Below are 20189 nucleotides of genomic sequence, written 5' to 3' on the forward strand. Positions count from 1 at the left end.
GGTGGCTCACAGCTTTTTGATGCCTTATTTTCCATATTTTGTAACTTTGGTTAATGATTTCATTCACTGCAGTCCCTGTGTCCAACAGCAGAGTTGATGGGGCGGCATGTTTGTAACTCTTCAAGCACTGAGCTCCTCCACAGTTAGTTCCCCGCCTTCTCCCCCTGGTTCCAGTAATGTCTTTTCCTTGCTATGCTGGAGGAGAAGGCAATCCTGTGCCAACTCTTTGAGCTCTCACTCAGCTGCTGCCTTCCCAACTATAAACGTTACCAAGCGCCCCCGTTGTTTTCATTCTCTGTCCATATACTCCATACTCACTTGGAAGTGAACCTTATGGAAATTCTGGGTTTGTGAAGAACCTCGCAGATATTTCCACTTGAAATGCCATGGTAGCAATAACACACTGTGCTTGCAGTTTGCTGTCCACCTAGTGACCTTGAACTGCTTTGTAGCAGCTGCAGGGTGAGATGCTGAGGTGGTGGCAGCTGTGCCCAAGGACCTGTGAGGGCCCGAGCAGGGGGGTGCAGGAGGGTTTTACAAGGGTGCAGATGAAATGGAGTACAGCCACATGGATCTGTGCACAAATGCTGAGTCTTGAGTCCAGCATGAAGGGAAAGACTCACTTCAACTACCATCAGACACATATGCAGTAATTCACCCCTGCAATCTGTGTGTGCAATGACTGACAACACAAAATCAACAAAACATTTTCCTTCGCCATCCTAATGCCACTGTGATCATTTTCAATCTCATATCCTGTCTGTTGTTTAGACAACACTGTCCTTCTAATGCTAATGCAAAACTACATCTGAACAATGTGCAAGGTGACTTGCAAAATGTGCATAAATTCTGTGTCACACCACTTGCATGAACAGTGGAATTTCTGCAATGCTTGCTGCCACTTTGTGCTGGGCTTGTGTTGATCATCTGTACTGAAGAACCATAACCGAGCTGGAAAAGTTGGCTTTAGTAGCAGTGATACATCAAAAGGCATATATAATTCTGTTCAGTTTGCTGCACCTCTTGCATATAGTCTATAGAATTCAGAGTAATGCACACAAGCTTTTGTGAAGTAAGCACAATCAAGCTCAAACTCTGCGTATTTTGTAAAGCCTCTTCACACAGATTGCTTATGTTTTCTAGTTCATTCCTGAGAGGTGCTAGGTTTAGATTGGTTTTTTTTTTCAAGATACTGCTTTAGCACAGTATTTTGAGGAAGAAACTGAAACAGAGGAAGATAAAAGGTGTTCTGTGGTTTCTTTTTAATTGGAGACTGGAGGCAAAGTGCCTCCAGATAATTTCTCGGAGAAAAGTCATTGTCTTCTCCCACTCTTGCCATTAATCTCTAAAATTATTGCACAATTTCTGTTTAATGTGCTAAGATTTCTTAATATGTTAAGACAATGTGGAAAGAAAAATTTGAACAGGAGGGAGCATGTTTCATTGAATGCATAATTTTAAAATTTTTTTCTAAAGTCTTCATCTGTCTTGCCAGGCCTTTTGCAGTTAAAAACTTCATCAAACCCAGTACGATTAAAAATATGTATTTTTATAATGGCAGTTCATCAAAAGAACTGAAATTGCTACAAATATTGAGAATGATGGTCATTTAGATTTTGCGGAGGCACAGACTGCTTGTGCTGTTACTGTGTTAACCATCACTGAATACAGGGATTCCCAACATATGTCTCATGTGATACTTTCAGTTCCAAAGTTTTTTATGTGTTTACAAAGGACAGTAGTGAATGTTAATGTATGCTAATGCAGCATGGGCTTAAATGTAATAACATGCCTAAAAATATTGCAGTACATGTGCGTTTTGCTGTGTTGCACAATAGCCATCATATTGTTTCCACAAACAAAAATTTGGGTTACTTCAGTCTAAATTCCTACTTCTATAATTCAGTGTGATGTTACATTAGTGACACCTTTTTTAATCAAACAGAATCAACAGGCCTAAATTTGAGGTATGCTCTGAACCCATGGAGTCCTCATACAAGCTTTTTTGGATGATTTGACCCTCACGTTACTGTGGAATAACTCACTTGGATAGTCTCAGTGAGGACTCCCAGATTTCCAGAAAGAGGGCCACCAGCAAGCTGTTATTTTCCATTCTAATTCTGCCATCAGCCCAAGCAGTCTTATGTTTTTTGTCAACACATCACTTTGAAGTTTAGTAAGTCAGTGCAGGTATCTTTGTTGACATTGTGATGTTGAGCATCAATCAGGAACACCCGCTATTTGAACATGACCACGGCATTATTTGCAAAAACAGTTACTCTGGATTTTCCCCCTCCTCCAGATCACTCTCACTCCCTGGATTGTTCTGTATCCAGCTCAGAAGGGCATATTTATAAGACTTGTTATTCTGACTCACGGAGTTGGACCAGTATTACACAACTATTTTTCTGTCGGTCATGGGATAATATTGCCAAAACCTCTCAGTGGCTTTTCCTATGCATTTGCTAGTTTTGGTGGATGTTCTACTACTCAGCAAGGTGGGAAGTATTAAATGGGTATCAAAACACAGCCCCTGCTGCTGCAGAGGGTTACTCAAGCAACACTGTATAATTTAGATGCTCAGTAATCAACTCGGGGCATTGCGACAGTTTGAGTTGTTTTTGTTAATAGAGATCAAATTATGGGTGTAACTAGCTGGCAGTCTTCAAACAGACTTTTGCAAGCTGTTTACTCAGCTGTCCCACGGCAACAACTGCATACGTGAAGTGAATTCTTCCAGTATCTCTGCTGTGGTATATTTAATTTATCCTATTTTGCCTCAGTGTGAGAGAAACAAATCTTGAAGAGAGTACGATTCATGTCAGATGCTGCACTGCAGACAGGCTGTGAAACTGGCCGCACAGTTTGACATCGTGGGTGAAGATTTTGTTACTTCAGAGTATACTCTTATTAATTTTCCAGTCATTTAAAACCCCAGAATCAAAAGGAGGAAGAGACCAAAGAAAAATAAATCATAATATGTCTAGCATAGATGAGTTTTATTTTTAAATCAACATGGCTAATAGTAATAATAGTAATACCTGCTGGAAGCAGCTGCTGAGATTTGTCTGATTTTAGTTAAAATTTATATCTATCTAGTTTAAGTAGACATTATTTGGTCCACTGAAGCATTTTCCAGTTTATGAAACACTTGTAAAATAAATCATTATTTCCTTTTTTGGAGGGAAATGCTGTTAGATACATGTTGCTCTCAATCATATCACTTCTTACTTAAAATATAGTGATTTTAAGATCAGAAAAACACATTCATCTATGCCTCCATGGTTTTCAGTCAGAAGAATATAATAGAAAAATTATCTTTTTCACAGTATGGACTTTAAAGGCTGGTGAAATTATATAGGACCCTCCTTTAAAAAATGAAAATACCAAATAAGTGAGGTTGTCCCTTAATCACACTAAAATATTTCTGAATGCTGATTTAACGGGCAAATTTGCTGATAAACATGATGGGAAAGAATTGGGAAAAAGTTTAAAACAACTTGCAGGCAGTTTTTAACTGCTACTATATCCCATTACATTTTCTCTTCCACCTCAAATGCAATGAGAAATAAAATAGCAATAGGTCTTCAAGCAACAGCAACAGAAAAGGGCTTGTGATAAGAACTAATACTGAGTCAGAACCGTACAGGGTCAACCTGTCTATAATACAGAGCAAACATACTTGCTGTCCTGTGCAAAACAGTGTATGTGACTTGATGGATGTTGTGACCTGAAGTATTTCTGGAGCAGGGAGAGAGGAGAGCAGAGGGAGAAGAGAGAAGGTGAGGCATTTGTAAGGAGTGAGGCCAATCAATCACTTCTATCAGCTGCACAGAAAATTAACTACTTTACAATTCACTGGTGTATATATTATGTCATATTCCTCAGCTCCAGATTGAAAAGGTGTAGCAGTGCCACAGCTAGGGCCGAGACTAGCTCACTGTCCTGGGCTGGTGATCAAGTTCACTTGAGCATGTGGAGCTAGTTTTGAAACTTTTTTAAAAAAATAATTCAGAAAAATTTTAGTGGGCTGCTTTTGACACTGTTTTTTAAAACTTGGTAATGTCTAGACTAATTTCTTGCATTGCAAAACACACTGAGTATCCTTTTTCCTGAAAAACGTTCCTGATGATTCATAAGTTCTGAACGCCCGGGTCCCTTTGGACCTGGAGTACTCAAGCTATAGATTTTCATTGTCATAAATGTGATAAAATGCATAAACCTAAACAAAAATACCCTTGGCTGCCTTCTGAGAACTCAAACACAACCAGATGCGGTGTTATCCAGCAGCGCTGGCATGGACGCGGATGGACTGATGTGTCCAGGTTCTCGGATGACACGGAGCAGTGCAGCTGCCCTGCAGCCACTACCCAGCTGGCAGGGGAGGGCAGAGGAAGGGGGCTGCCTGCCTGCCCACCTGCCTGCCTGTCTGCTGCATTTAGTCTGCCAGCACTGGCCACACAGAAAAAAAAATCAAATAAGCAGCAAAAGTATGGCCTCTTTGCTTAGCTTTACTTTTTTTTGGTGAACAATTTATGAATTGCTTTCTGACCACTGAATGGTTATTTATAAACTAGAGAGAGATGAGAGGCAAACAAAATGAGACTAGAAAATAAATAAATATTTTTTTAAAAAAAATCAAAACATCAAATAGCCAGCTACTCAAATTCAGAATCACTGTCCTGCCAGGTGGTGACCGACTTGCTTCAGACTTTCTCTTTGAAGGTGCATTGCTTTGCTGTACTGGCCAGTGAAGGAGTGAATTTATTAGCTGCTGAGTGACCAGGGGCATCTCATGTTGAAAAGATAAGCTGTGAATCAGGGAAAAGTTGTGACAAAGAACTTTTCTGTCCAAAAAAACAAAAAAAGGCTCTTTATTGAGTCCATCTTGGTCAGAGCTTTGGGGAAGCACAACTGCTGAGCTAAGAAGGAAAGGATGTCAGATAAGGGAAATAACTTACTAAATTGTACAGCAAAGTATATCCCTACATAAATCCCTGTGCTCATACCTACAACCATATGTACATGATCTGTTTATCTGAATAATTATATCCTTAACACATGAGAAGAATTATACATTCACTTTATTTGTTATATGAGTTGTATCGTTGCATTTTTGTTTGCATGATATTGACTGCCCAGAGCAGCCACCTAGTTAAAGCTATATGTATATGTGTATATATATATATATCTGCAGTTTTTCTATTGTCTATTCCTAGATTTAAGTTACTGCCTCTAGTAAGGCACAAGAAGATTAACCCTTTTTGCATTCTGGAGACTTGCAATACCATTGGCAGGAGAGAGTTAAAAGCAGCAGCACTGTTGCTTGTTTGTAAGAAAGTCTGCTCGGGGACTGTGGTTCTGGCTCTGCCACTAAGGGTTTCTCTGATATTGAGGCAATCTCAGGGTTTTTTAGTTCAGACATCTGTAAAGTGGATGTCCCCCCACATCTAGTGACACTGCCTTCATCTTCAGAGCAGTGTGAGGAGCAGCAGCATGGACCTATGCAAAGAGTCCTGGCAACTTCCACAGCTGGGTCTGATGTTTACAGAATGCTTTAGGATTCCTGGAAAGCATGAAGGCTTGTTGTTCACTCACAGCAGATTGTGTCACCAATTCCCAGGCCAGTTGCCTCATAGACCTGAATTAACCAACCCAGCACTTGGATATATAAAATATTTTAAGTAGTGTGAAATTGTGCCTGCTATAGGGGAACACTGATACAGCTTCCAGCAGAGACCCCATGAATGCTGGCAGGTTCCTTTCTGCCTGCTTCTTCTATTTGAAGATGGCCACCACCTAAGTGGTGGTAATCCTATTCTAAATTAGGTCTTTGCTAGATGGGTCTTCATTTTCCTTTGGTGTCTGCCTGATGAATGAGTGAGCAATATGGTTACATGTGGGTAACCTAGGAAAACCTAGGCTGCTGCTGTTCTAAATAAAACCAGTGAAGGCTCAGAATTATATAGGACAGCTTTGTATTTAAATTTAATAATTTAATTCCACATTATACTGCTACATGTACCAGATTTTCTGAAATATGGCAGCAAATGCTTGTTTATCTTCTTTTTTTGCTGTTGGCAATGCAATACCTGTAAACTTTTGGTTTTGTCTTTGGGGTAGTTGCTTATATTTATGATGGCAAGGAGTAAAACATATTGAAACAGTCACGGTTGCAATATTTATAGATTCTGAATGCATATTAAATTAGAAGCAAAGGAGAAGCAGAATTACATTTGTTTTCTAACACTGCACAGTTAAAAGGCCAGAACCACTCCTGCCAACACATCTGCAAATGCTTTAGCTTGTAGCTGAGAGTCAGAGCTACATTGCTAAACATGGGTGGATGGTACAGCACAGCACAAGTGTCACCCATTGAATGAGGAACCCCTCAGAGAATTTGGCAAGAGTAATTAATGAATCCATTTGGAAAAGTCAGTGCCCTTCAATTAGCCTGAATGTAGCAAAGCAGATGGGATCCCATCCTCCAGGGAGAAAATTGAGAAAGATCCTAAGAAATACTGCTTTGGACTGATTTATCTGGGTAATTATAAGCCTCATTTGCACGAAGCTGTTCAATATGGCTGCAGTGAGAAAATTAAGAATTTATAAAATGTTGATAGGTGGTCTAAACTATCAGTGGTAGTGGAATCATCTGTCAGGCAGGATCTTGGTTCAGAACATTAAACTAATCATCAGCCAGGAGAAGTAAAAGCCAAACCTGGCTGTGAAACTGAGGGGCGGAGGAGATGTATTTATAGACAACCTTTTTTTTTAGAAGCTCCTTTGAGCCTATGTGCAGTGGAAACATTCACTACCATCCTAATTGGATATGGTGCCCTGCAATTAAAATATCCTGCAAGGGTTCAGAAGGTAGAAGAGTAAGTCTAAAGAGACTTAAAGAAAAAATAATGAAAAATGCCGATTTTCCTTAAACATCTGGTGGAGCAGGAACCAAATAAGAAGAGCAATGAAAGAGCATTTGAGAGCACATGTGTCCTAGCCTTATCTCATGGAGACCCCTCAGTCCTTCTCAGTGGTCTCATTTTTAAGTCAAAGAATTGCAGGACTTACTTGTATGAACAGAAAGCTGTGTATGCCTTTAATGTAGACATATAAAACCTGGAAGCCAGTACATCTATATTCCAACTGTGTTTATGTATGACAGAAAAAAAAGCAGGATGGCTTATAGAAGTGAGAGATAAATAAACACTGTTTATCACAGCATTGGAATTGCATAGAAATTATGGTCTGCAGGTTCTAGGGCTGGAAGATGTTTTTGGCTGTAGGGAAATCGCATTCCAGCACCTTGGAGTTTCCACATATCTTGTGTTTTTAGAAACACTTCAGCTCAGATAGCTCTAAGGTATCATTTTGCACAGCATTTTCTGAATTTGGAGCTTCAACCGCCAAAAGTCTGAGACTTTTGAACAAGTGGCAAAGAAAACTTGTATTCCTAGACAGGCTGAAGGAAGAAGTGGCCTCACCACTTCTCCAGCCCTCCTAGCTCAGGGCATTTCTCTGCCATTCCAAAGCCAGCCTTTCCTTCCCCTGTGTTTTCTTCCTCCTCCACCAATGTCCCTTTCTCAAAGATGACAATTGTTGGTGTGTACCTGGGCAGCACGCTCCTTGTCCTCTCCTACCCCTTCCAGCAGCCCTGTGCTGTATTAAGATGTTGGTTTGGACACTATCCCCGTTGAATTCAAAATTCAAAGTGTATTCAACTGTCTTAATTAAGTAAAGAATTCAGTTCTGGCCTGAATGTCAGACATAACCAATACTTTCAGGGCATGGAACTGATGGCATCAAAGCTGTGAGGTTTTGATTGTAAGCCCACTTTGGACATTCACTGGTGAGCATATTGTGTGTTGTTAGATTTTTTATTTTATTTTTCACCTTTCTTACCTCAGAAGGCCTGAGATAATGCGGTGATGAGCATGCCGGCTGGAGCAGTGGGGGCAGGATGTTCCCACTCCGAGTCATCCTCTCAGCCCGACAGCAGGCGGTCTGAGACTGGCACAGCTTGGCCTGTGACTGCACCTTCTCGCCCTCCACTGATAAATAAGCAGGCTAATTGAATTAATAAACAGATAGCTCTTTTCCCTGCCAGCTGGAGCACCATCAAAATGTGCAATAAATTATCTGTCAATGCTTTAACTGCAGGGAAAAAATGAAAAAAAAAAAATAGCTGCCACAACATTTCCTCTCCAATTCTTCTCTCACTTTTCACCTTCCCCTGTCCACCTAAGCTCCCAATTTAGTTTGCCTCAACCCTCCTTGCCCCTGTTATGTTGTCCTTTGGCAGAACTCCAAAGAGACTAGCAGTGAGAGGTTCACTCATTAGTGGCCAGGCCACTAATGGGTTATTAAGACTGTAGGCAGAGCAGACGTTCCTGTGGCTCTCTGGGAAAGAGGAACAAAGGCACTTTTTTGGGGCAAGACTGCCAGTGTCTCAGCTGCCAGCACAGCCATCTCTCAGTTGTGACCTGCTGTGGCTGAGACAGAAGCCACACACGAGGGGCAATGAGGGTTGCAGTCAAGCAGGAAGGGCTGTTTTTTACTATCTTCATCACTGCCACGGACAGAGGGGTCAAGTGCACTTTCATGTTGGCAGATGGCACCAGATTGAGTGGCACAGTGGAAGCGCCTGAGGAATGCGATGCCACCCAGAGGGACTCTGGAGTTGCTCGAGATGGGGGCTCATGAGAACCTCATGAGGTTCAACAAGGCCAAGTGCAAGGTCATATAACTGGGTTGGGGCCACTCTCAGTATCAGTACAGGCTGGCGGGGGTGAAGGGATTGAGAGCAGCCCTGCCAAGAAGGACTTGGAGATATTGGTGAATGAAAAACTGGACGTGACCTGGCAATGTAAACTTGCCACAGCTGTGTCCTGGGCAGCATCCAAAGCAGCATGGCCAGCAGGTCGAGGGACAGGATTCTGTCCCTCTGCTCTACTCTCATGAGACCCCACCTGGAGCACTCTGAGTTCCTCAGCACAAGGAAAGACATGGGCCTGTTGGAGTCAGTCCAGACAAAGGCCACAAAGATGATGAGAGGGCTGGAGCACCTCTCCTGTGAAAACAGGCTGAGAGAATTGCAGCTGTTCAGCCTGGAGAAGAGAAAGTTCTGGGCAGACTTTACTGTGGCCTTCCTGTACTTTAAAGGACTTTATTGCAGAACCTGTTGTGACAGGTTTTTACAAACAGTAATGGTTTTAAACTAAAAAAGGGTAGATTTAGTCCAGATAGAAGGAAGAAGATGTGAAGAAAATACTTTATTATGATAATGGTGAGATACCCAGAGAAGTGGTAGATGTCCCTGCTTATTGCAGAGGGCTTGACTAGACAAAGGTTCCTTCCAACACATACAGTTCTACAGTTCTATGATTCTATGAGACAAGGCATCAGGAAGCTTTACACTGACTTGCTGGCATGCCAGACAAAAGAGGGAACTTCATCATAACCTTTGATGTCACAGATGTGAGTAATGCCTGAGACATTTTTATTTCAAAAGAGAGGAAAATGATGACATAGAAGGGGTCAGGGATTTTCATCGTACAGTCAGAATGTCCCTGCCATCAACTTTCAAAGTGATGTTCCCTTTTGGAAATATCTGTGTTCCTCAATATTCTTAAGTAACAGGAGATGAGAAAGATTTCACTGCTTCCGACTCTTAAGTAGGATGTAAATAGCTGAACTTCCTGTGGCATTACCTTGATTTCCAACATACTTGTGTAAGTGCTTGTGTACCTTTGCTGGTCTGGTTTCCCTTTGCCACATCTCCTCTGTAAGTTTCCCAGTAAGCAAGCTGAAAAAGCTTCCCAGTCCTTCTTTTCTAAAACAGCAAGAAATGGGAGGTGCTGCAGAGTCTGAGATGGGAATGAGATCACAGTGTTATGTTCTTGTTCAGAACATGACTTCTTTTTTTTCTGGTGCATATGTCAAATGAATCAGACAATGGTGGTGTCAAGAAGATGTATAATGCTGTCTGCAAGGCAGGGAGAGGAGACAGGAAGATGTGTTAAACAAGATGGTATTTATGCCTTTCTCTCTCACTCAGTAGAAGTACACAAGAAATATTTTAAAAAAGAAGGTAGGGTAACTAGCAGGAGCAACTAGGTCCCTGTTGTGCTTTTCAGAAGACTCATTCGTGAGGTGAAAGACAGTGAGCAAAGACAGATAATAGGAATTGTCTCCTCCCAGGATGCTGGCAGCTGCTTTGGGTAGGTGAGGAGGTGTCTGGTTCTAGCATCACCCCATTCCCAGGTTGGTGCTCACCCAACACATGGTGTTCTACCTCCCTCAGGGTGCAGGTTGCTGCACGGACCCACCTCCTACCTGTTCCCAGACAGGCCACCTCTTCCAGGAATTTGGCCTTAGATGGTGATTTATGCCCTCTTTCCACTGGCAGGAGGAACAGGGAAGAGTCCACAATGAAGCGGAGCAGGATACACTGTACCTGTCACTTGGTGCTGGAAAGGAAATCCTGCCCGTGTGACAGCCACTGCAACTGTGGGTGTAGCCAGGCCCTTGACCTGTGCAAATTTGTTCTGTATCCTGTGGTACATGCCAAGGGAAAGCCAAATCCAGCTGTCCAGAAATGAGAGGTTGAGTCAATGGCTTGCCAAGCAGGCAGCATCCTTCTCTTTGCTGGGGAAGGTGGTTGTTTTGGTTTGCTCTGACACATTGCTCTGAAAAGCAGCATCACCAAAGAATAAACATGCCACGTGCAAGAGAGTGAGCTGCTAATATATTGCATTTTACTAAGTCATTGCTTGTCAACTGAACCATGGGGAGTGCGTGAGGATGCATTCCTAGCCCTTTCAAACACAAAGTAAAGCCCATTAGTGTAAATCACCAACTCCAATAAAAAAAAGAATGGTTGAAGGCTTCATTCTTTTTCTCTCTTGTTTCACACTGCAACTATCCTAAAGTGTATTAAAAAAACTTTGTGGCACTGATAGAGTGGGCAACTGGTATCTGGTAGAGGGTTGAGACGTTGTTGTTCCTGGAGCCTCAAGTGGTTTGAAATTCAATGCTTCTGACCCAAGACACCACTGTTTGAAAGCAGCTGATACATTCGAGGTGGTGAAAAACAAGGCAGCAACTTGAGCTGTGTAGGAACAAAGGGAGGATGTCGTTGCAGGTGGAGGACAAAAGGGAGGGGCACACTGGAGGGCAGCAGTTTGAGGGATGGAGTCAGGAGGACAACATGGGGAAACCTGGAAGGGCATAAGAGACCTTACATGGGGGCATAATAGGACATCCAACAACTTACCAACACCGCTGTGTTCTGTGCTGAATATTCATGATATCCATTCATACAACTCTCAGCATGAATTATATTTATTTTATAACAGTAAAAATGGACACTATATTAACCTGTTCACACTTTTTATGGTTTGTATTTACCTACCAATGCTATACTGGAGTGCATGTGTTTAAAAAACCACTGGACATTTTTTTCACAGCTAGGTAATTGAAAGCTGTCTGGTAAATTAAAATGCTATTTTCATTCTTTTGGGTTAGATGTAGAAATAAAGCTTTAAAATAATGTGAAGTAGCCCATAAGAACCCTCTCATTTTATATGTCCCTGTACTGTACCTTATATTCTAGTCATTTCTTCAGAAAAAAAATAAATCCATGAATGCTTTAAAAAGGCTTCAGGAATCTCTTACCTTTAGAAAGGAAGAAGAAAAATAACTTCACCTGAAACTGTGTGGTAATGAGACAATGTCTAATTACCTGCAGTGAATTCTCCAGTCAGGCCAAGGGGCTAATGAACATCAATACTCTTTCATAGAGAGCCCTGGGATCTCTAATGGCTGTAAGTGGTCAGGGTTTGAGTTTTACATTTCAGAGTCTGGTTGGTATAATCTTGAAACAAAATCTACAGACCAGATCGTGTCCTCTGTGCTCTGTGTCTCTGTGTGTGTGTGTGTATGCCCTTGAGCACTGCACATCTGGGATGAAATCAAAGGACTTTTAAGTGCACATGTATCTGATTTCTGGCTTGCTAGTAGCCCTTTAAATGGCCTGGGTTTAATCCAGGAAAAACGAGTATTCAAAAATCACACCACTGAAGGAAAAAAAAATAAAACCCCAAGTTTTATGTACTTGGATGGCATTTTTCTTGGAATATGAATGACTTAATAATAATCAGCCTTAATGAGAGGTGGGTGATGAAAGTTCAGAAATCTTCTGACAGGAAAGACTTTGAACCTTCCCTTCTTGTGTTCTTGGTGTGTGTTTTATGCTCCTGAGAGGGAAAAGGAAAGTAAGCAATTTGCATTGTCATCAAAAAGCTGAAGTACACATTAAGGGGTCTCAAGGCTTCACAGCAGTATTCTGTAGGGAGAAATTTTCGCAGTGCTAATCCCATCTGATCTCTAAGTACAGATTAAAATACACAGACCTAGTGTTCCTTGCAGTGTTAGAGTGCCCTGATTTGAGGATTTCCTCTAGATCTAGCTTGTATAGGAAATTCCCAAACTTCCTCTGAAATCAATTCCCACTTTTCTCATTAAATACAATCATAAATCTTTGTTGTGTTTTCAGGCAAGATATATATATATATATATATATATATATAGCAATGCAAGCACTGTACAAACACTTTTCACTTGCATTGTCATGGAACACGGAAACATGATGTTAGAAACTTAATTAGATCATTTGCTTGCAGGACTGAGGAGGACCTGAACTTCAACTGTCTGCCAGGTACTTTGCTGAAAGTGCTTTATGTCCAATGTGAAGAAAGAATCTATGGTCCCTTACCTTGGGATTGAGCTTTAAACTGGATCTAAGAGAACAGATCTTGAAGATGGGCAGTACAGACTCGGGTTCCCTTAAGCCCAAGTTTCCATAGTGTCTTACAGGGTGTGATTAACACTAAGTGATTTTATTGCCACCTCTTTTTTCTATGTTTTCCACAGGTGACAGCATAGCATGCATGAGAATAGCCCATAGATTAATCTGGAGGACTAAGTAAGCAAAAGACTGACTATTTGGAGAACTAGAATGCAGATTTGATACCTGCCTGCCTACTGATGGCTTGCAACTCAGCCCCACAAAGCTGTTAGCTCACTTTCTCTTGGTGGAATGGGGGATTGATTCAGAAGGATAGAGGTGAGAAAATGCATTAATTGAGATAAAGACAGTTTAATAAGCAAAGCAAAAGTCACACAGAAGCAAAGCAAAACGAGGAATTAATTCAAGTCCATGAGCAGACAGGTGTTCAGCCATCTCCAGGAGAGCAGGGCCCCATTAACCGTAACGGTGACTTGGGAAGACAACCTCATCACTCCGAGCATCCCCCTCTTCCTTCTATTTCCGCTCCCTCTATATCCTGAGCAGGACATCAGATAGTATGGAATATCCTTTTGGTCAGTTGGGATCAGCTGTCCTGTCCCCTCCCGGCTTCCTGTGTACTGCTGGCTGGTAGGGCAGGACAAGAAGCAGAAAAGGCCTTGACCCTGTGCAAACCCTGCTCAGAAATAACAAAAATGTTTCAGTGTGTTATCAACACTGTGTTCAGCACAAATCCAAAACACAGCCCCATACTGGCTACTACGAAGAGAATGACGTCTGTCCTAGACAAAATCAGCAAGCAGGTAATTAATCCCCAAGTGTCAGGCATTTTGTTGTTGGAAACTGGCCTCTCCAGGGGTAGGTAGCAGCTAAGTAGCTGCTTTTCTTTTGGACTCTGGCACACAGGAAATCAGTCAGAAGTTGGCTGTATTTTTTGGATCCTTCCATTGGTATTGTATGTTGAAATTATATGACACCATGTGCCAGTAATAAATAATTCTGCTATCTTTTGCGTGATTACGTAATTAAATATCCCTTGTCATGGATACACATAAAGGGATTGACTTAGACTTGGTGGGAATTAGGGGTTTGATTTTTTGAACTTTACATTTCCTGACTCCTGTGCAAATCAAATCCAGTCATTTAATACCGATTTGAGAAATTATTCATGCAAGAAATAGTATATGGTGAGAAATATAAACCATACTTTCAGCATATTTTCTGCCTTGATTATAATTGACTTGTTCATTAAAAATGCCTCTAGAATAGGAACAGAGAATTTAGTAATTTTCTAATCCTTAAAAAGGTGGTGCACTGCACAGAGATACTGGTACTTATCTCTTTTGCAAGGTGCTCTGAGATGAGCAGAAAGAAATTGCTGGGCGGAGCTGGGGTGTAAACTCACTTAAGTTTTCTGCTGTCCCTGGAGCCGTGGCTGTTCTCAATGAAATGCCATCACCAGAAGATGGCAGTTCCAACAGAATACCCTTGGGCCACCCTGGCTTCGACCTACATTGGATTACTTAAAACTGGCAGTCATGTAGAGAATCGTCCGTCACTGGGGCTGATGTCAGCGGGCGGCGTGGCTGCTCAGAGCTCCCCTGTGCCCCGAGCTCAGGGACACTGGAGCAGCTCTTGCAGCTGACCTGTCCTTGAGCAGCATGGTGTCTATTAGTTTTATTGCTGCTTTGATTGCCTGCAGTTGATTCTTGCTGCTTTCTGCTGAAGTTTAATTCAGTTTGCATTTGGAAATACAAGGGAGAAAATTTGTTGTTTTTATTAGAGGCTGAGCTGCACTGAAGGCTGGATGACGATCCATTGTTCATGTTGTTACAAAATCTGACTAAGTAGGGAAGAAAGCACAAAAGGAGGGGAAAGTATAATTCACATTTGCTAAACAGCCTGAGAATAATTCAAAGATTAGCAATTTGGCACTGTTTACTGGCGAGTTGTGAATTAAATGTATCCCACTTTTCTCTTTACATTAGTGTAACGTGTCACTTCTGTTCAGGATTTCATGTCCTTCTCACACGTCTTACTCCTCCTTCCATCAATAGGCAGGACTGTATTTTACTGCACAAGAAATGTAGGAGAAAGCATTTAATGTGGCATCAGAGACTTTCTAATTGCCAGTCTCTGAAATGTGCTCCTAAGTATCTGCAGTTCACTTATTGAGTGGAGATGAATCGCTTCCAATTTACTTTTATGAATGCAAGTGGAACATTTGCAAAGAGTGGTTTCTGTTATTTACACTGTGAAATGCTTGTCAGCAGCCAGCTGTAAAAGAAAGACCTGGGTGACATTTATGCTATGTTCTCTTGTCACAGTCATAGTTAAAGGAAAGGATAAAATTTGGTATGATGCTCTGAAATGCGATGGGTGAAGTTCTGTTCACAACTTTAGCTATCACTGGCTTAACTCTATATATTAATTTTGGGTATGATGCTTAGAGCTAAAAGGAAAGCTTGACTATTGCAGATGAGAAAACAGTATTAGTGACACTGAAGTCAATGGTATGCTTGCCATGAAGTTTGGCTAATCAAGATCGTTACCCTGAGGTTGCTACTGAATTGCAGATGTGTGGCGATGCTTGATGTCTGTAATCCTTTCTGATTTCCCATCCCTCTCTAGACTGTTGTCCCCTGTGGGGAACTTATTGAACCCTTGTATAATCGGGACAAGAATCACAGTCACTAGTGCAAGAAAGTATATCTTTGAGATCATATTTCATGTGCCTTCCGGGGTCTGATATAATCTCCCGATAAGAATGTACCAGACATTAACTAGGCACTGCAGCTGGTCTTGTCTCTTTCTGATTTAGTGGGATTTGGGCGTACAGACCAGGAGGGAAGAGAGCTTTTTTTCTGAGTGCAGCAATGCATACTTATTTGGAACAATTCAATCCTATTCAAAAGCAGCATTCCATGTCTGTCCCAACCTAAAATGCAGCTGGGGGTTATAATAGCTTATTGTTTGATGCAGGCACAGAGCACCTGTAAAATTGAAGATTGTTGTCATTTCTCCACTGTGAGACGAATCAGAAAAAGTTGAATTTTATAGTCATATACAGATTATGGCAAATAATATGTATAGCCTGTTTTAAATATAACATGATATAAATATTACGAATCTTGATTAAATATTGTAAATATTAATATGCATGTGAAACCCACAAAATTATTTGCATTTTTAAATGTGGGAAAAGCAGTTTGTTGGGTTTTTTTCTTTTTTTAACAAGCTGAAGAAAATGGTGTCTCTCACTAACAATTTTTGAAAAAGAAAAATAGAGCAAAAACTAAGCCAACTTTGAAATCCATGTCACAGTTGAGGAAAATTAAAAAGCAGCAAGATCCAGAATAACAGAAGTGTTAGAGAAGCTGATACTGTTTTTCATTTCAAATGCTTGAAGGCTATTTTTGGCAGATTTGGGGTTTGTCCAGAGATGTTCAGTGCATAAGTTAGGATCTGTGTTGATAAAAGGAAGCATCAAGCAATTAACTACATCATGATGTCAGTCTTTAGATGGAGGAAGCACTGTGAAAACTTTTTTGTTTCCAAACCCCCCAGTACTCCAGGTACAAAGATGACTTCTTGGAGGTGTTTCCTTCATATGGCATTCAGTGGGGTAGCTTCAGAGTAAATGTGTTAGTTAGGGGCATTGCCACAGGGAATGGGGAACAAGTTCCCTGTTCTGGACAGGGAACACAACACTCTTACCTGTGAAGCACCAATATCCACTGCCTCTATTTCCTCCTCAGCATCAAAGACAACCATATATCTGGTTCTGACTTCCTGCAGGATCAAAAAGGCATTTTTTTATTCAGTTGATCAGAGGCAAAGCAGGCTGTTCTCTGTGAAAGAGTTCTCTTTTTGTCTGTGTCACTCACAGTCATCTATTGAAATTCCATGACTGAGTGAAAATCAGCTATAACTGATGTTGGCCACTATGTTACTTTGATAAAATAAGAAAAATAATCAGTAAGGGCCAAAAGTCAGGAAAGCTGAGGATCTCCATCTCCTCTTGGCTTGGTGGGGACTTTCTTTTAAATTGCCTTTTAAAAGGGAGAAAAAAGGGATTGTGCCCTAAAAATCACTGGTACGTGGTTAGCATATATTTCAGGTTTAGGTGAAAGTAAGTAGCAAGTCTTTTGTTTCAGTCCCAATTTGCAAACTCCCAGATGCCCGCAGGCTCTGGGTGAAGTCAGTCACACAGTTCCTGAAAAAACTGAACGGCCGCAGAATTGGATCTTGGGTTACCATTTCATTCTAGAGGGGGTTTGGTGGTGTCGTCAGTCCAGTAAGCTCAATTTTTATGCCGTCACATTTTATTTGACACTAAACTAAAACAGCTGCTTGCAATTAGCACACATAAAAGAAACAATAACAAAACTGCAGCCTGCCCTTCGAGCACTAACATACTCGGTGCAAAAAGTGTACCAAGTTCTGGTGATTTTCCCTCCCTCTGCTCTAACTAAAACATTGAAAACAATTGATCTCACCGAAAACCAGATGAAAAAAACCCGTTTATCGTTCCCTGAATGTTTCTGATGGCCAGCAGTGGCTGGTTATTGGAAGATTTAGGCTGCTCCAGATGTGGGCATGGGCAGGACTCTTGCTGCTGTAGAGCTGATCTAAGCATGAAGTTAAAGGGAGGCGATGGCTGCTGCTGCCCTGGGACAGGATGATGTAGAGAGCTGGTTTCTTACCAGGACTGGGATCCAGGGCAGCTGGCCCACCCTCCCATTGGGAACAGTGAACAAGGAGCTTGTAAAATACACAGACCAAATGGAAATGACCCCTACTGACTGAAACCAGCTGCATGTCAGACCTCTCACTGTCTCTCTTGATTTGCTATCTCAAATAAATGGATATGGCAGAAAGGCTACAGAAAGAAAACAAAATAATTTATTCTCCTTGAAGCTGCACCACACTAGTAAGCCTCAGTTTTTACAGCTGAAAAAAAATGTTTATTCGCAGATTAAGTTTTTCCCTTTTTTTTTTTTTTTTTTTTTTTTTTTCTTTTTCTTTGAAAGTCTGCAGTTTAGATGACATACTGTAGTTCGGTTTCAGAGGTCTCTGACAAATAGACATGATAGATTTTGTAAGGTATTCATCACATAAAACTGCTGCCTAATGAGAGCTTGGTTATTTTGCGTTTAGTTTCAGAAAACAAAGTTACAACAGCTTTTGTTGGTGCTTTGTCTTAGATGTGCATGGTGGCTCAACGCCATTAAAAACTTTAGGGAATTTTTAAGAAACGTGACACAGAAAAAGATTTTACTTATTAATGCATTTTCCCCATATTATTCCTAATACCCTCCCAGGTAGCACCAGTTATTTTGAGCATTGTGAGGAGCTGCTTGCAGTAACCGTAGTAGCACTGGAATTCAGGAACATTAAGGACAACAGCTGCCCCAGTCTTCCATTTGATGCTAAGATGGGTTACTGCTATTGGTATTAGATTGCCCTCTGTTCTGAGGTAGAGAAGGAGCTACTTAACCTCACTGACACAGTCACCTTTGATCTCTATTTTTGAGAAGATGATCAGGATGGGATACATGCCATGTAGTTATGGTTTGATAGGCTTTTTTAAGGAACCTTCTTAAAAGACTTAAAAGACATCTCTTAAAGTCCAGACTTTATTCTTGCAAACTGAGATACTGATGTGTTTTGCAAATATATATATATATATATATATATATATATATATATATATATATATATTTAAGTCTTGGCCAGCCAATTGATCATTAGTGACAGAAGTCACCAAATTTAGATTAATACATCTATCAGAATGTCTCAGTAGAATGACCTTCATGAAGTCTGAAAAAGAATGTGGATGCAAAAACTTGAGGATGACACTTTGAATTGAATGTTACTTCCTTTTGCCTTCCACAACCTTCTTTTGTTTCCTCTATTTTTTTTCTCCCTTAAGAATTTGTTTCTTTCTCACTCAAAGTTGTAGAAACACTGTACAGTCACAGCTTTGAACATAGAAGTCTTTACCTGTGGCCTTGTAGTGTTGCAACAGACAGATATTATTTCGATAAAAATAGACTAATAAAAATGGGAAATCCCCATCTATCGGTTCTGAGTGCCCTGGCAGTCAGTCTTTTTGCTTTAAGGACAGAACCAGAATGCTGTTCAGCCTGGCCATTGTTCCTCTGCTGGCATTTTTTGTCACATTGGCTTATAGGATCTTCTGACCCACAGATAGATATTGTTATGTGGAAAGGGCTCCTACCATTCACCTCTGTCTCCTACCACTGCATTTTTTTAATGACTGTCCTATGGTGACATTTTCTACAGATGAGCTCTCTGCTATTCATTCTATCCTCTGGCTGGGTAATGAATTATGAGGTAGTTGATGAGTTATTCAAGTTGTGCTGGTCTGGCATCAAGTGATGCCATGCACCTCCTTCCTTTCTTTTTTATCTTAACGTTTTCTGCTAATTACTTGCATTAGTGAGAGTAAATCAATTGACTTCTTCAAAAATACAAAGAGTTAAAGAGGCCTTGGGTGGCTGCCTGTAGATAATGTTCTATGTTGAGCAAGACGCAGAACCTTGGATGTGAAGGTTGTTTCTATGGGTTTGGAAGAAACTCTTCTCCTACCCAGCATCTGAGAGGCTCTACCTTTGGCACATTCATGGAAGGTGCCAGTGATTTCAGTCATCTAGGGATCAGATGACACCAGCAAGGTCTCTGTATGCTGGTACAGCTCACAGCTTTGGGATGACCCTGTAACTGTGCTGAAAGAGAACTTTTTTACTCTGTATTTCCACAATATCTTTTGTGCACAAAGATCTTGTGCTGCAGTCCAAAACGTTTCACTCTTTCCCACTGGCCTTTACTTGTGTTCAGATTGAAGTAGCCAAATCCCTTTGATACTAGGGAAGGTTTTGCCCTAGTCAGATTCCAGGACCCAATCCAGTGTCATGTGGTGTACAAAACAGAGAGAAGTAAGGATGTGACAACAGGACAACATATGCTTGAACTTTTCAACAAAGAAGGAGGATCAAGTTGAGGCCACCTTCATTATTTTCCGCATCTTTATGATCAAAGAACTGGGTACTAGTACTAGTACACCTGAATTTGAAAAACACTTAATTGCAATGTGTTTTCCAGTGACTCTTTTAGTAAAGTAAGAACAAGACAGGCACTTTGTTGCATCTTTATTTTAATCAGACTTTCATTTTTAAAAATTGCAAAAATACAAGCTTGTTGAAGGTAATCCTACTGAGCTGGCCAAAGAGAGAGACAGTTATTTTTCCTCAGAAGCACAGTATGAAATGTGTCACTGTTACATTTCAATTTGGATGTTTGTATCTTTAAATATTTGCAGTGGAAAACTAGATTAGAGCCCAATAACATATTC

At 40.9% G+C, this 20189-nt stretch overlaps 1 protein-coding gene across 2 annotated transcripts in view; it reads left to right on the forward strand.

The window, feature by feature from the left end:
* Positions 1–20189, forward strand: part of CREB5 (cAMP responsive element binding protein 5) — a 253883-nt gene that overhangs the window by 222914 nt on the left and 10780 nt on the right. The window lies entirely within an intron of this gene.

This window comes from Sylvia atricapilla, chromosome 1 (assembly GCF_009819655.1).
Source record: "Sylvia atricapilla isolate bSylAtr1 chromosome 1, bSylAtr1.pri, whole genome shotgun sequence".
In the NCBI taxonomy this organism is placed as follows: domain Eukaryota; kingdom Metazoa; phylum Chordata; class Aves; order Passeriformes; family Sylviidae; genus Sylvia; species Sylvia atricapilla.